Source organism: Podarcis liolepis (genome assembly GCF_965112155.1).
Source record: "Podarcis liolepis genome assembly, chromosome: Z".
Classification (NCBI taxonomy): domain Eukaryota; kingdom Metazoa; phylum Chordata; class Lepidosauria; order Squamata; family Lacertidae; genus Podarcis; species Podarcis liolepis.
The window spans coordinates 20,516,968-20,534,462 of NC_139570.1; the positions used below are offsets into that span (position 1 = coordinate 20,516,968).

The 17,495-nt window shown below is 41.9% G+C and overlaps 1 protein-coding gene across 10 annotated transcripts in view; it reads right to left on the reverse strand.

The window, feature by feature from the left end:
* The window catches only part of DACH2 (dachshund family transcription factor 2), a 333,298-nt gene that overhangs the window by 128,539 nt on the left and 187,264 nt on the right, over window positions 1-17,495 (reverse strand). The window lies entirely within an intron of this gene.

The following is a 17,495-nucleotide window of genomic DNA, read 5'->3' on the forward strand; positions in this document are numbered from 1 at the left end:
TGGGGGAGGGGCAATTTACAACACTATTAACCTGAAAAATCACAGGAGTTTTGTGCTGTAATTGCATTAGATTAAATTTGGGGCAGTATCAAAGAATGCAGTACTTTCCTGCCATTTAAAATTCAGTGTGACGTGGTGGTATATTTACTGAAAAGCAACAGTTCCATAATGCAACAGCTAATGAAGTCAAAGGAACAATAGAAATTAGGACATAAGCTACAGAGTTATAACCAGTAAAACTAACACCATCAGCCCCATGTCTCAATGCAGCCCATGTTTCTTTTCTCCTCATTTATATTGCAAAACTAAAATTTATAATAATAATAACAACTCAGTCACTTTTAAACATGGACACATACCGTAGTTTATAGGAAAAAACCCAGAATAATGTAAAGGCAGGCTGCACATTTTAGAAATAAATAGCTTAAATTGCTGGGCAGTAAGGAAAAGCGAAAAGAATAACAGGAGATACATTTTGTCCCAACGGTTGTAAACAACCAATTTATCTTCCTCTTTTGAACAAACAAAAAACAAAAACAAACAGAAGAACATCTTGCTCTATCTAATTACTGTTTAAGGTAAGCACACAGCCTTATCAAAGCAAGTGAGCAATGGTTTATGTTTTATTGGAACATTTCGTGGCTTATTAGTTTGCTTTTGCATAGGCAAGAAAGCACAGTCTGAATCCTGGAGAGAGAAAAAGAACGATCTGTTTCAAGGAAATGAGCTCTTTCCCCCTTCCTGGAAGAAAACTCCCAATACAAATGAACAAAACAATCACTAATTATGAGATTATTATTTTTAAAAGCAATGTAAACATAAGCAGAAACAACGAATCTATTATGCAGAACTCCCACCAGGAATCCTGGAAACAGGACAATTTGCTGTCTGTTCCTATTTTATTTAGTCACAGCAAAAATGAGACAAGAGAGGTTTGTGGGTCTGGGTATCAGTTGGCTTTAGTCAGAACTTCCAATTGCACTTAGCCCACAGCTGACTGATTGTTGTCTTCCATTCATCTATTTTTGTTTCTTTCTGGCCAAGGCGAACAGACGGCAAAGATGTCTTGCTTGTCCCCTGGTACATTAGTATTCATTATGGCAAAAAGTAAATAGTCCATGTTTCATCTTCAGAGCACCACCCAAAAAGGCCTGATTTTCATAAGATCATGCAACTCACATTACAAGCCTTCAACACACATCAATAATAATGTTGTCATGTGTAATAAAAATGCAAATTCATAGGTGGCCAGAAAGATCACCAACTTCTCAAAGTTAGCAACTTCTCAAAGTTAGCAAATTTTCAAAGCTCTAACCGTTTAATGTTGCAAAGTTTTGGTTTCAAAACAGACTGACTCCCTTTTGAGGACCCAGCAACTGAGCCTGAGGTCACCACACGCCAGCTTTCCCCCAAAGAATCATGGGAACTGTAGTTTATCCCTCACTGTAGTTTATCCCTCACACAGTTACAGTTCCCAGCACCACAAACAAACTGCAATTCCCAGGATTCCCTGAAAGAAGCCGTGTGCTTTAAATGTGCTTTAATGCATGGTGTGGCAGACAGAGGAGGGGCTGGAGCTCAGGGGTAGAGCACCTGAGCTTTGCATGTGGAAAGTCCCTGGCATCTCCAGGTAGGGCTGGGATCTGTAGCTCGGGGAGGATGACAACTAGAGAGCCACAGGCATTCAGTGTAGATAATGCACTGCTAGATGTATCAATGTTTGTGGAAGGGCAGTAGGAGAATATGCTTTGAATGTAGACGGTCCCAGGTCTGATAACAAGCATTTTCAGGTAGGGACAAAAAAGACTCCTGTCTGAATCCTGGAGAGCTGTTGCTTGGCAGAACAGAAAACACTGAGCTGGAGGGTCCAGTGGTCCAACTCAGTAAAAGAAGAAGAGCCTTGGAGAATCCAGGGTGCAAAGCCAGTGTCAGAGCAGAGGCTGTCAACGTGGTCCTCACAGGTGCAGTGGCACTCTTGAGACTTTTCCCTGGCACCTACAAAAAGGCTTCTCCCCTCCCTGAGTCTCTCTCTCTCATACACTTACACTCACTCACTCACTCATTGTCCCCTTAGTCATGCGGTGGTAAAGATGGGTACATACCCTCCAACATTTCTCCAATGAAAATGGGCAAGTCCAATGTTATTTTTCTAGAAAAAGAGGTGCCAGAACTGAGTTCCGGTGAGTTCTGGCTGAAAAAACAGCTCTTGGGAAGTCCTATTCTATACCATCCAATATTTCTCTGATTAAAATAGGGATGTCCTGAGGAAAAGCAGGACATTTTGAGATCAAATCAGAAACTGGAACAGCTTCTGTAAATCCAGGACTGTCCCTGGAAAATAGAGACACTTGGACAATCTGTCAGGTTACCTTTTTCTCCCTGGAAAGTACATAATACCTGAAGGAGAAAGAGTAACTCTCTTTTCACTTCCTCTTTCAGCGCTAAGTGCTTTGCAAGGCTTGGAATAAGCCCGTTAGATTTGACTTTTACCAAGGTCTCTTGGAAAAGCGAAGTGCACGTTCTCTCTTTTTCTCTCTGCCTGGGGGAGGTATCATGGGGAGGTGAGAGAACTAACTGGAGAGGGTGTTGCTCATAGCGCTCACTCAAATGTGCTCACAGGCCTAAAAATGTTGGCAACCCCTGAGTTAAAATCTGTTCACCTTGGCCAGGAATAAACAAAAATAGATGACTGGCAGACAACAATCAGTAAGCTGTGGGCTGAGGTAGCATACAAGATCCAGAGCCACCTAAGCATAAAAACTAAAAGATCTGAATTAATATTACACAATTAGCACGCGAACCATTATTTGCCAGTAAAGAGCCTATATATATTATACACATGTAACCTACCTATTCTCTAAAGAGCTCAAGGCACTTCACATCTCTCCCCATTTTAACCTCACAACAATCCTGTAAAGGTAAAGGTAAAGGGACCCCTGACCATTAGGTCTTGACCGACTCTGGGGTTGCGGCGCTCATCTCACTTTATTGGCCAAGGGAGCCAGCGTACAGCTTCCGGGTCATGTGGCCAGCATGACTAAGCCGCTTCTGCAGAACCAGAGCAGTGCACGGAAACACTGTTTACCTTCCCGCCGGAGTGGTACCTATTTATCTACTTGCACTTTGACGTGCTTTCGAACTGCTGGGTTGGCAGGAGCAGGGACCGAGCAACGGGAGCTCACCCCATCATGGGGATTCAAACCACCGACCTTCTGATCGGCAAGTCCCAGGAACTGTGGTTTAACCCACAGCGCCACCCATGTCCCCTAACAATCCTGTAGTTAGGATTAAATATAGGAACTACCCCGAGGTCACTCAGGGAGCTTCATAGCTGACAAAAGATTGTGCCTTGGTTTCCCCAGTCCAAGTGAAATACTCTAACCACCAGCGGTGGCTGGTGCCCATTGGAACTGGTAGGGTAGGAGGCAGGGAGCCCAATAGTGGTTGGAGTCAGAGCCAATGACAGGCAGAGTCAATTAGTTTTCTCCTCATCTTCCTGTTTGCAGATTTCTACAAGGGTGACAACGAGATTACGGAAAAGGAAGCTAACAGACACTGCTACCCCTTGGCCTAAATGTAAGAAAGAAGGCAGGCATATGGAAGGTAGTTGAGACCAGATTGAGGCTGGTGGGGCAGTGCCTCAGTCGACCCAATGGTCCAGGTCTCCACTGCCAACCACTACAGCACACAAACTCCCCAGCGTTATTTGTGTTTTTCCCCATTTGCTGTCTTTTGTGTGTGGTTTTTAGACAGCTGCATTTTAAATAATTAGTTTTAATTGTGGATTTTACATTTGGTGCATTCAGGTTTTTTAACAGCCACTTCAGGAGCTTTTGTAGCTGAGAAACAGGGCAGCAGTATAAGAGTAAACAACGTCTCTCTTAAGGGGATGCAAGAAAAATGTTCATCTAAGTAAGGAAGTTGAGCTGTCTAAGGAATATACAAGATGCATGCACTGGGAGTATAAGCAAACCCTTGGAACAAGCTGGAAAAAGAACATATTTTATTCATTATTTTAGTTCGTTATTTTAAAGTATTCATTATTTTAACATAACTGTACATAATACAAGGCTGGAGAGAATAAAGTGCAATCATTCACCGTGTAAACACACTTTAAAGCTTGCCTTCACATCTGCTATCCACCTGTGCATGTACACTTTAAGGAATAAAATCTATCTTGGTGTTAAAGGGCCCTAAAACAACAACAACAACAACAAAAGTAGGGGTTGTATATATTAAGTGACTTTGCAGTTAATTGACAGTATGTGTTGGTATGATAATGTCCAAAAGGCTCAGTTAAATACTTTTGAGCTTTGAGAAGGAAAGGCAGAGTATAAATGTAAGAAATAAAAACATATTCCTTGGAGTTGCATGTAACATTGCACTGTGTTATCACAGGTACAATAGTGTTTACAAGTGATTGCCCAGCAAGCCCTTGTGGTTTCAAAGAGTTATGCTTCAAGGTTTGAAGTATAAACACCCACTATCCAATAATGGTCTGAAGATTGTACTGCCCTTTCTACATTAGAATGTGTATCATATAATCATAAATACCATTTGCATATTTATTTGAACATAAGAACTGCTGATATAACTATATATTCAAATTAGGATTATTCTTATTGTTAATGTAAGTTGATGTTGTTTCTTTTTTATTTCTTTTTGTTATACTTGCAGTAAATTATTATTATTATTATTATTATTATTATTATTATTATTATTATTATTATTAGGAACCAGGTTTAGCATTTGGGCTTTGTGAAAACAGATGTGAATGTCAGAACATTTACTGTACTTTATTAATGCATAGTGTCTTTTTTGTTGCTGGTTTGCAGTTATGGTACATCTTACAAATAAATTAGGTTCAAAGTTAAGTAATAGTTCCTTGAAATAAGTAAAAAGTGGGGAAAGCTAGGCTGCTGCTTACAGAAACCAGGGGAAGTCTTGCATGCACCTGTTTAACTGGAAATGAACTGAATTGTTGTAAAAAGGTAAAGGGACCCCTGACCATTAGGTCCAGTCACAGACTCTGGGGTTGCGGCGCTCATCTCACTTTATTGGCCGAGGGAGCCAGTGTACAGCTTCCGGGTCATGTGGCCAGCATGACTACGCCGCTTCTGGCGAACCAGAGCAGCACACGGAAATGCTGTTTACCTTCCCGCTGGAGCGGTACCTATTTATCTACTTATACTTTGATGTGCTTTCAAACTGCTAGGTTGGCAGGAGCAGGGACCAAGCAACAGGAGCTCACCCCGTCGCAGGGATTTGAACCGCCAACCTTCTGATTGGCAAGCCCTAGGCTCTGTGGTTTATCCCACAGCGCCACCCGCGCTGAATTGTTGTAGAATTCTACAAATTCCATGACCTACCCATACGTTTTGACGGGTCAGTTTGTTTGGAATGTGCCTTATTCCTTGAACCATCAAGGCAACAATCAGGCAGAAGGCATTATCAGTGCCATCTCTACACTGCCACCCAAATGCAACCAGAGGTGGTACTGCTTCTTTTCAGCTCAGCTTGGGAACTGAGGAACGCAGAAAACTGGTTATAAATAGACCCATTTTCAGGCAATCAGACTACAGATTGGGACTAGAGAGACAACAAAGGAAAATAGGAAACCGCTTTATCCAAGACAGACCATTGGTCAATCTAGTTCAGTACAGTCTATTGACCTGCAGCAGTTTGTCAGGATTTCAGGCAGGGTTCTTTCCCAGCCCTTGGTGGTGAAGCTAGGGATTGAATTTGGAGTCTTCTGGGACCTGGAAGGCCACATGTAGCTAAACTGAGATTGCAGCTGGCCCTAAACTTCATGGCCTGTGGTTGATTCTGGAAGAAAAGCACCTTTTAAATGCCCACCAAAGGCAGAATTAAGCAAAGCTTGATTCTTTCCCCTACTGAAAACAACAGGATATACAAGTGCTTCAACTCTACTGCATTCTTATTTTCTGAATATCACATAGCACAAAGGCATTTCATCATGTGGATCATCTATTGAAAACAGACAGAAGATGCGTCTCTTTGCTAATTCAACTTCAACATTTATTCTCCAAAATGTTAAAAGCTATTCAACATCAAGTTTGGGCCTAATGACTTGCCAAATTGTATTTCAATCAAAGCCATTGTTTAGGTTAGAAGAAGTCTTCTCAGCCAGTGCATTTGAAAGCAATTAGCAGTTTCTTTTAATCTATGTATTTTTTTAAAGTCAGAAAGCCAATTATTTAATTGAAAATTTATATGGAGGGGGGTAAATTACTCCCAGACTCCCAAGTCTTTTATAGAGCTGATTTCAGCAACTTTTAAAGGTGTTCACATTATGGTGAACAGAGTTGTTTGTAGTAGGGAAATGTAACTGTTATTAACAGTGATGTTAGGTGGTTCTACTAGAATAGACATGGACAACTTAATTTCATGCACTTTTATCTAGTCACATTCCTCCTGCCCCCAGGAAACAATGTGTGAGTTAATTGTCTCAATTTACCTCATTGGGTTGAAAGAGACTGAATAAAAAATAAATAAATCTGAATATCAAACATCCATTAGGTTAGTGAGGAGTTTCAGACTATTAAAAATAAGTATCCTCTTTATTCTTCAGGAGTAATGGGACATAAGTATGACAGTTCATTGTGGCCTCTGCCAGGTAAAGTAAATGAGCTTTTCAGGCAGAAAGACAGACAGACAATCTAGCCATCTCGATAAACAATAAAGCTGGACCAAATATCTGCCTTCTACAGGACCATTTGTCATCTACAAATGTGGTGGTAGAGGAGGAGCTATCAGCTGGCTCTCAGGTGGAGTTAGAGGGAAGGGATTTCAAGACCTTTTGGAAGGCCAGAGACATTTTCATGGGTAGACTGGAATGCCACTTGAAGCAACATGGTTGTTTTTCCTTTTCCTTTTTTAGTTAAGAAAGACCCTTGTCATCCAATATTTGAAAAGAACCCTGCCCATTCAATGAAAGGTCTTAGTATTCCATCCCTCAAAAACCAGATCAATCTTTGGGGGTTATGATTATGGCAGCCATATGCCCTACTTTACAAACGATACAGCTCTGTTTGTAGGAGCTGTCTATTTGAAGGGCTGTCTGGTCCAAGTCTGGTTTAAAGATAAAAGATCATTAGAAGGGAAAGTAGGAGCCTTGAAATTGGCCCATCAACAGTGAACACCAGGACAGCAGACTGAGCAGCACACAGGCCACTTGACCACAGTTTCCACCACTACAGTGAGATTATTATTTTTTTATAGATGTGTTAATTGCCTTCCAAATATATGTCCCAAGGCAATTTATAGGTATATGCCTTTAAAAAAAAGCTGAATTACTTTTAAAAACAGGTGAGGAAACACCAAGTACAATTTTAAAAACATGACAAAGTCAACATCTACAGCAAAGACCATTTCATTTAGCTGAAAAAGCTTGTTGGAAGAAAAATGTCTCCAATTGTTTCTGGAGGGTACACAGTGGGCATTTGACATATCAGGAATACAGAACAGGGGCAGCCCCACTGGAAGTCCTGCTCTGAAGGTTACTGTGCAGCAGGCTTCTGGTATTTCCAGTACTTCAGGGAGCAAGTATTCTGCAGAACACTGTGAACTACTGGGCCTATAAGGTGGTCTCTCAAGTAACCTGGCCCCGAGTTGTATAAGGTTGTATACATTATTAAGACCTTTAACTTTGCTGGATAGCTGTTTGGGAACCATTGCAAATATCACAAACAAGGTGCTATATGCTAGCAGGAGTTTGTTCCCACAAGCAACCTAGTAACTGCTGCTGCTGCCTCTGAACCAACCTCAAGAGTAGTCCCTCCATAGAGCACATTGCAGCAATCCTACTACCAATGCTTTGAGTACTGTGGTCAAGCTAACCCAATTCAGGAAAGTCTGTACCTGCCTTACCATCTGAAGCTGGTAAAAGGCACCCCTAGCTTCTAATGACACCAGTGATAGAGCCAGATCTAGCACTGCCAGACTACATACCTGCTCCTTCAGGGAGAGAGATATTGTGCTCCTATTTACACTGGAATAGTTATTTCTAAATTTGCACCTATACATATGAATTAGCATGTGCAAACTGCGAATCAGTAGCCTCTGCTTTTTTTGGCAAAAACTTTTTCTCTTTTTTTCCTGCAACATAGTAGTCATCCTATCTGGGCACATAGCTATCCCAACCGCTTAATTAAAAACGGTTTACACAACGTGGCATAAAATATTCGTTTTATAAATAGCAAATAAAGACATAATGAAATGATCAAAATAAAGATAAAATCAACATATTTTGAAAACCAAATATACAAAATAAAACTGCGTGTCTGGGTAGGCTTCCCTAAACTAAACAATTTTAGCAGTTGCGGAAAAAGTACACAGTGAAGGCACCTGCCTAATATCAATAGGTAGGGAGTTCCAGAGTATACAAATATTAGATAGAATATATATACATACACACACACACACACACACACACACACACACACACCATTTAACCCTTGTTAACATCTAATTGGATAGAGTAATGTCATGCACCACTTATTTCTACTCTCAGTGTCAAAGTGATATATTATGCAAAACAGCCTTTTCAAATTATGATTAAGTCCTTCAGTGGTGCCCATGTTCACACTAAACCCACTTATCTTAAATATTATCATTTCCTGCATGGTCAGTGGCCTCAGAGAGGGTAAGAGGAAGGTGGTAAAGAGATTACAATGTAGTCAAGTCTAATTGATAGATATCTGTAATAGGAAGCGACGGGGAGTACTTTGGATACATTAAAGGAAGTCCGATGCTAATAGAATTGAACAAAAGTCAGCCGGAACAAAAGCAAACCCTACTTACATTTGTTGAACGACTCCAAACGGATCAGTGATGGGAGGATTTAAAATATTACTTACCACAGACTGCAGATCTCTTTTTCTGACATCTATCCGAGCCTTATCGCAAAAGCTCAGGGGCAGGGGAGATAATATATGAAACAATGAGGAAGCCCCCTACAAATCAGGCTTGCTAATATACCGCTTGCTTGGCTTATTTCAAACCTGAGATGTGTGACACAGGCTTCACACAGTACCGATGAGGAAGGACTGCTGCTAAGTGGTAGAGCACATGGCTTGCGTGGAGAAGGTCCCAGGTTCAATCCCTGGCATCTCTGCATAGGGATGGAAAAAGTTCACTCCACTAGAGAGCTATTGCCAGTATAGACAATGTTGAGCTAATGGACTGAAAGGCTAACTTGGTAGGAGGCAATTTCCTATGTTCCTATACGTGTCCTTTCTGAGCAACTACAGATATTCAAAATCTGTGTTCCTAACTTTTATTAGGGTAGGTTGTGTTAGATCTCGGGATGGGGGATAAAACTGGTTTAGTTCATGTTTAAAGGCAAACCTAGAACATCTGAACTTTTTAAAACCGTATGTGAACTAAAAAAATAGTTGTCTTTAAGAAATTCACACTTCTCTGAATTTTGCAATGCAGTTCCCCAGCTAAGCAACCTGTAAAAAAAAAAGTGTGTGTGTGTGCTATGGTAAAGTGTGCATTAAAAAATGCTTATATTGCTGAAAATAACATAGAAATGTGATATATGTGGGGAAACTAGTTGCAAAGATGTATATTTGATTAAAATCTTCGTTAGATTTTTTAAAAAATCAAAATCATTGCGGAAATCTGCACAACTAAATTAAACACTGGACAAATGAAGAGACTTGGAGAACTGAAACTGACAGATTTATCTGCAGTTAAATTTGCCTTTTTATATATTTTATATATATTTTTAGTTTTAAATTTTATTCTGGCTTTTATACTTGATTCACTTTGATCACTTTGCAGGTCACAAGTAAAAAATCAATGGAAACATCATGAAACACACAACGAAAAATAAACATTTGTTACAGAAAGCACCATTCCATCCCATAGCAGTGGCAAGCACAACAGATTCCCATAATTAATCAATCAATAGGTTAAAATCTAAAAGTTGAACCCTGGCAACCAAAGGTTTTTTGAAAGAGCGAGGTCTTTAAAATAACATAGTGTTAAGGTCTAATGATACTTGCCTAGATAAGGCATTCCATATAGAGAAGGCCCTGGTCATAGTGGATGCCCACTGAGTTTTATTCAGCAGTGGCACTCAGAGAAGGAATGGAGTGTCTATGGGCACACAAACTGATATCTATATCCACATCCTAACTTTCTGAGATGCCCAGTAAGTTCTAACCTGGAGTGGGGATCTGGAGTCTTCCAGACATTGATGGACTACAACTCTCATCATTCCTGAAACTTGGCCACACTTTCTGGGCAACATATGGAGAGAACATCAGCCTGAAGCCTAACTACATCAGAAGTTGTGTGAGAAGAAAAAGCCCATCCCACTTGCACTTCCTCTCTTGAAATTCCTTTAGAACAAAGGTAGAGAACCTCTGACCCACAGGGCAAATTTGGCGTGCCAATACTCATTTGGTCCATGAGGCCATTTTCCTCAAATCACATCTACACTGCCCCACACCTGATGTCATATGTGATGTCAGGTTGTGACGGTAGATATTGGCTAGATCAGCTGCTCACATACCTGAACTCTTCAGAAAGCAGGACTTCTCTCTTCACTTCTCAGTGAAGAGCAGATGGCTTGAACAACCCACCTGTCAGTTACATGGCAGTTAGCCCATGGGGTGAGGATAAAATGCCAGCCAGGCCAAAAAGCTTCCCTACCCCAGCTTTAAAACATTTTCTGGGGCAGGTAGGAGCAGGATTGCCACTTGTTAAGTCAGTGCTCCATATAGCTACTTGGTCTTCTACTGGGTTTCAGACCACGTGACTCTTCATGCAACAAGTGTGCTTGAAGCTAAACAGTTCCAGGTCAGGTCTGTGTTTGGATGAGAGAGCATCTGGGATTCCCTGTGTATACTGCAATGAATTCCGCAGCACAAGAAAGGGAGGCTATAAATGAAATAAATTGATAATATATATATATTTTTAAAAAAACACAACCCAGAATAAATTATGCAAAATAAGCACTTTTAAACATAATTTTGTTTATTTCACTATATTTATATCCTACTTTTCCATACAATATACACAAAATGGCTAACTGATTAAAGCAACCAATAAAAATGTCACAGAAAAACCATCGTTATAATAAAACACCGAAAGCAGCATTGATAATTCATGGGTAGGCATTTAAAAAGCACAGCAACCATCTGATATCAAAAGCCTGCTAAAACAGATAACCTTAGCTGTTAATCTGGGGATCCCAGGGCATCAACTTCCGCAATCCAGGCACTACCACGGAAAAGGCCTCAACAATCCTCTAATGCTGGTGGGATAAAAAGAGAGTAGCTCTGGTGCTGGCCTTAAGAAGTAGTTCTTAAGGCAGGTATGGCCCCCAGATGCTGCACACTTGCAACTGCCATCAGCTCCCACCCACAACATCTGGAGAGCACCAAATTGGCTACCCCTGGTCTTAGCTTATCCCAAGCCTCATTCAATTAAAGCAACAAGAGTTCAAGACTTGAGAGCAAGGCGTGCCCTCTAGCCCTGTTCCCAAACACCTTGTGCTTTGATTAGCCCCACCCTTTGGTGTCCATGGGTAAAGCATGAAAATGTGCAGGAAGGGGGCCTGCACAAATGCTTCCTCATGACCTGGAACCCTGATTTTGTAGTATTCCACGTCACATAGAACAGGCTTCCTCATCCTCGGCCCTCCAGATGTTTTGAGACTACAATTCCCATCATCCCTGACCACTGGTCCTGCTAGCTAGGGATCATGGGAGTTGTAGACCAAAAACATCTGGAGGGCTGAGGTGGAGGAAGCCTGACATAGAAGCTTCCCTAAGAACAAAAGGCCTCTGTGGGCACTCACACAATGTGTACGAATACAAGATATGCCTAAATGCAGCATGGCGGCAGGGAGCACAGCTGATCAAGTGCAGGGCCATAGCTCAGTGGCAGAGTATGTGCTATGTATGCAGAAGGTTCCAATTTCAATTTCTGGAATCTCCAGGTCTGACAGCTTCCTATGTCCCTACAGGGCTTCTTTGAGTCATTTGAACAGGGCTCTGGTTCTAAACTATTAAGCAACCAGTTTCAGGATTGCGCTTGTTTTCTTTTTGCTCAGTCTCCAGGTGTTAAGTAGAGATGGTGCAAACGAGGATGCAGGACCACACCATTTACTGGCCTTCCCACAACATGCTGTCCTCCAGATGTCTTTGGACCTCTGACTCCCATCAGCTTCAGCAGCATGGCCAATGGTCAGGGATGATGGGAGTTGTAGTCCAGCAACATCTGGAGAGGGAAGGCTGCCATAATTAGACAAAGACACTGAGGGCAACACATTTAGAAGATTTCAGAGAGAATCTTCAAATGTAGGTATTTAAGTCGCCATCCTAATAATAATAATAATAATAATAATAATAATAATAATAATACCACTGCTGACTTTCATTGTCAACATGGCCATAGGACAAGGCTAATTATTACCGGCACCAGAAGCAGCTTGTGATTTTATATTACATTGAGGTAAATTACACTGGAATTAGAGTGGATTACTTTTATCAAATAGGGAATAAGCTGTTAATTAACTCCCTGCTGTAGCAATCTCTTTCAGAGCTTGCAACTGTTATTAGCTCTAGATTAAACTGTTGAATTAATTTCCCACTTACTTACTATTTCAAGAGGGTTTTTTTTTTAATTTACCTGGCAGCAGCTTTAATGGGAAATTGTATTAGCGAGCATAAATTGTTTTCTCCCCCTTTCCTTCCTATTTTCCTTTTGGTGGGGAGGGTAAACAGTTTGTGGTAATGTTTATGAAGTCGTTTTGTTTGAGCAATATGTATATATATATATAATTGTAGTTTTAATTAGTGCACGGTTGTCAGAGTATTAGGTCTGAGATTACATTATGGCTTTTGGTGAAAACAAACACTCAGGTAATCCTCCCATTAAGAATAAGTTTACAAATGGGGGGGGGGGACTCTGTTGGTGTGGCTGTGTTGGTGTGAGGGGGGCAAACAAAGTTCACTGTTTCTCAAAGTAGCCTTTGGGGCAGAGCCCAGCCTTCCCCAGATTTCTGCCTCCAGGTGTTTTGGATGACAATTCCCATCGATCACAGTTGGCACCCAGTGGAGGCTTCTCCAGTGGGGCAAATGCCACAAACCTCAGTCTGCCCTCTTCTGGCCCCCACCTGCCTGCCAACATCCTTGGTCTCCTTGGCCTCTGTGTTGCCCTTGTGGAACTCAGCAGGGAGGAAGATGGGGAACAAAACTAGCATTAGTTGGTTCCACTTTTCATTGGTTCCGGCTCCCAGCGATTTTTGTTTCCTGGCTTTTTGCCCTGCCAGTTCCACCACTGAGGGAGAGGGATGGTGATGCTTGTAGTCTCACCACATCTGGAGGGATAAAGGGAAAGGGAGGCCTACCACATTTTGCTGTCTGAGAAGTCTTCTCTCCCAAAGTCAAAGGTGTTCTGTACTTTAGGCCAACCAGATTATTTGGGCACATCAGGCAGAAACTTCCACAAGCAGCCCTCCCACTCCCTGGCCATTAAAATACAACAAATTTATAAACTTAGTAACTAAGAACTTGCTGCCTTTTACAACACCCAAAGTCAGATGCCTGAGGCAGTTTCCTTAGTCTGCCTAATGACAGGACTGTCGCTGCTGACCTTCAGGGCAAAAATATAACCGGCTGGTTTCAATAAATAAATTGGGGGTGGAGAATCTGTGACTTTCCAGATGTTGTACAACTACAACGCCCATTATCTCAGTCTATTGGCAGGGGCTGGTAAGAGCCCTAGCCCCAAACATCTGGAGGGCACCAAGTTGGGAAAAGTTGAGCTCTGCCATGGATCTGCCAGTCCCATGAATGTACCTAAGTGGTCAAGCCAGTTGGAGTACCTGATGAAGTGTGTAGCACACCTCAACCCTGGAGCAAGGCTGCAAACCCTTTGGTTCTGCAGTTTTTGAGAAAACATCTTAAATGATCGGCCTAAAGCCCCATCTAGTCCTTCATTTTATAATTCTGTTCCAGATCAATAAGGGAAGCCTGAAAGGAGGACACAAGCTGCAGCAGTTGCCCACTTCTGTTACCCAGCGACTGGAATTCAGGAGCATGCTGCCAGTGATTGTAGCGGTAGTATATAGCCATCATGACTAGCAGCCATTGGCAGATTTATTCCCATGAATTTGTCTAATTCCCTTTTAAAGCCATACTAGGTGGCAGTCATCACTACACTGAGAGTCAGTACAGTGTAGTGCAGTTTCCACCAGCCCTGTGCCTTCAAGATAGGACTGGGAATGATGGAATAGGAAGTCCAAAAGGTCAGGGCAGCACCAGGTCTCTGGTGCTTCCAGGGCTCACTCAGTCATGAAGCATTCTCAGTGACCCCGAGACACTCTCTCAGCCTAAGCTATCATGAGGACATGAGGCAGCCATTTATACCACCTGAGGTCCACAAAGGAAAGTTAGAGTATGGATGCAGTAGTCAAGAAATAAACTACCAACAGCCTTTTCTGCGGTGGCTCCGCTTATGGAATGCTCTCTCCAGGGACGCTCGCCTGGCATCTTTGTTGGCGGTTCGAATCCCTGCGACTGGGTGAGCTCCCGTTGCTCGGTTCCTGCTCTGCCAACCTAGAAGTTCCAAAGCACGTCAAAGTGCAAGTAGATTAATATGTACTGCTCCGGCAGGAAGGTAAATGGCGTTTCCATGTGCTGCTCTGGTTCGCCAGAAGCGGCTTAGTCATGCTGGCCACATGACCCGGAAGCTGTCTGCGGACAAACGCCGGCTCCCTTGGCCTATAGAGCAAGATGAACGTACAACCCCAGAGTTGTCTGCGACTGGACCTAACAGTCAAGGGTCCCTTTACCGTTACCTTATGGCCTTTTAAACCTTGTGTGTGGAGTACTGTTTTTGTTTGGCATTATGGTATGTATTTTTGTGGTTTTATATTGTAAACCACCCTGTGATCCTCAGATGAAGGGCAGTATAGGAAGAAGGAGGAGGAGGAGGAGGAGGAGGAGGAGGAGGAGGAGGATCTGTGGTCAGTGGACCATAAATAAATTATATCCACATTTGGTTATAAATCTAGCATAACAAACCTCTAACAAAAGCTTGATTAGACATCTCCTCCTCTTCATTAGCACTGTAGCTGTTTTCACAGAGAACCCTATGGGGGGCACATTAGTCGCCCATCCCCTAACTGTAGGGGGGGGCAGAAAATGGTGTACAGTGGAACTTATTAAAACATAAACAGAAGCATTAAAACATCAGTTGGAATTGTTTCAATTAATTGCAGCCTCATTTTTATAAAGATTTAACTATTCATGCAAATAAAAACAAAATCAGAAATGAAATGTGTAGGGAAGATGGAATGTGCTGACACACAACACAACTTTACAGCCTTTTAAAAGACAAAAGTAATTTTAAAAACAATCGGTTTAAAATAGTGTGTGTGTGTGTGTGTGTGTGTGTGTGTATATATATATATATATATGAATGAGAGAACAAACCCCAAAACTAATAGTCCCCCCCCCAAAATTACCCTTTTATTACATGGTTTCAATTAGCATTTTCTCCCCCTTCATAAAGGTACAAATTGCTCTTTTCTTTTCTCTGGAGGAAATTACAAGATGATAGAAATACTAAAAAGAAATCAGCCAAATGCTAGACTTAAGCTGAAAGCATACATTGTGCATGTTTGACAATTCCTGCACAGTGCACACATGAGATGTGTCTCTTGGCTATGGTTACACATAATATTCTACCCAAATCCACCCATTGCTCATTGCATTTAATATACTCAATGCTTAAGAATTACAAACAATTCATGTTTTCAGTCTGAGCATGGCCGTGCTTCCTTTGAAGTCGTTAGGAAATAGGTTGCGGTATTACTTAAAGCATTTATGCTGGAACATGCAGAAAATTTTTAGGTTACAGGTGCCCAGATGACTTTGCCCAGATGCTACATGGCCACATCTGGAACCTAAACAATAGATTTATTCTCAGTTTCTTTATGGTGCAAATCTCATGGGTCAGAAGGAAAGGTTGCATTCACAAGTAATAGTGCTACATGCACTGTCAACATCTAGTCAAAGGATTCATGATCCCAAATTGTGCTTCCTGAACAAAAAAAAGTGCACGGGGAGGGGCTTGGCTTCAGACCATGAACCCACTATTAGGCCTTGCCACATTATATGTGCATTCATTCCACTCTGAGGTTCTGTGGCTGCTAACACTACACGGATGGAACTATAGCACTAAGTGGGTTTCTCCAATTCAGTGCTGGGAGCAATTCTGAGCTTGGCTTAGGGATCTTAGTGTGCTCAACGCTGCATGATGTTTGAAGACCCATGGCACACAAGTAATTTCTACATCAGCTGTTCCACTTCTTGAATTAAACATCTGCCTCCAAATCAGTGGCTGCCAATATGCTCAGCAAGTGGACATAAATCAATATCGAAGTGCATGGAGAATGCTGTTCTAGAGCACACTGCAGCAGACACACTGAGAGATTTTAATGTGCTTTCGGAGACAGATGATTAAATATCTGGCTTCCTGGCCTAGTCAGTGGCACAATTCTCCCTTTCGGTTTGAGAGGTCCTATGTTCAATTCCCACATAAGTTGTTGAATAGAGGGTAAACGGAGCCATACCTTTTAGAAGCTGTGCCTCAGTGGCACAGCACATCCTTTTAAAAAACCCCGATTCTATCCCTGGCATCTATAAAGAGATGCTAGGAAATACTCAGGTCTATAATCCTGAACTGCTCTCAGTAGGGCACAGAGTAGACAACACTGAGCTTGATGAACTAGTGGTATAAGGCAGCTTTCTACATTCAGAAGAACCATAGCTCAAAGGAAAAGCACCTGTTTTTGATGCATGGCTCAGTCTCCATGTCTCAGTAGGGCTGTGAAAGACTCCAGTTTGAAACCTTGGAAAGCTACTGCCAGTCAACATATGCCGAGCTAGATGCGTCAATGGCCTGACGACATAGGACAGCTGGATCTATGGGGCCTCCTGCTCCTCTCTAGGAGTGCCTCAACCTTCCATTGCTTGCACCACTTGCTGGCTACTTGTGCCCTCCATATGTGTGAACCTCCCTAAGTCAGTCCATGGCATTAACAGAGCAATACAGACGTGGCCCACCTGGATACTTAAGCTAGCTGCCATCACCAAATCTTCACCTAGAAAAACCTAGCCCAAGTAAGTCTAGCTCCTATTACACTCCACCTTAAGACTATTAATTCATATATATTTTGCAGCTTCAACAATACCAGCTTCACATCCCTCCTGTTGCTTTGCTTAACCTCCAGCCAGCTAAGAGGCTCTGGAGGAACTTGTTCACTATTTTGGGATATTCTAGTTGGTCGGTCAATATAAAGTTATTGCCCACCTATGGGTTTTGAAATTTCTCAGATGCACCAACACAGCTATGCTTAAACAAAAACAAAAACCCTCAGTAAGTTAATGATGTATTGTGTATAAGAAGTGTTTCTTTCCATTCACATCTTAACTGATTGCCAAGTC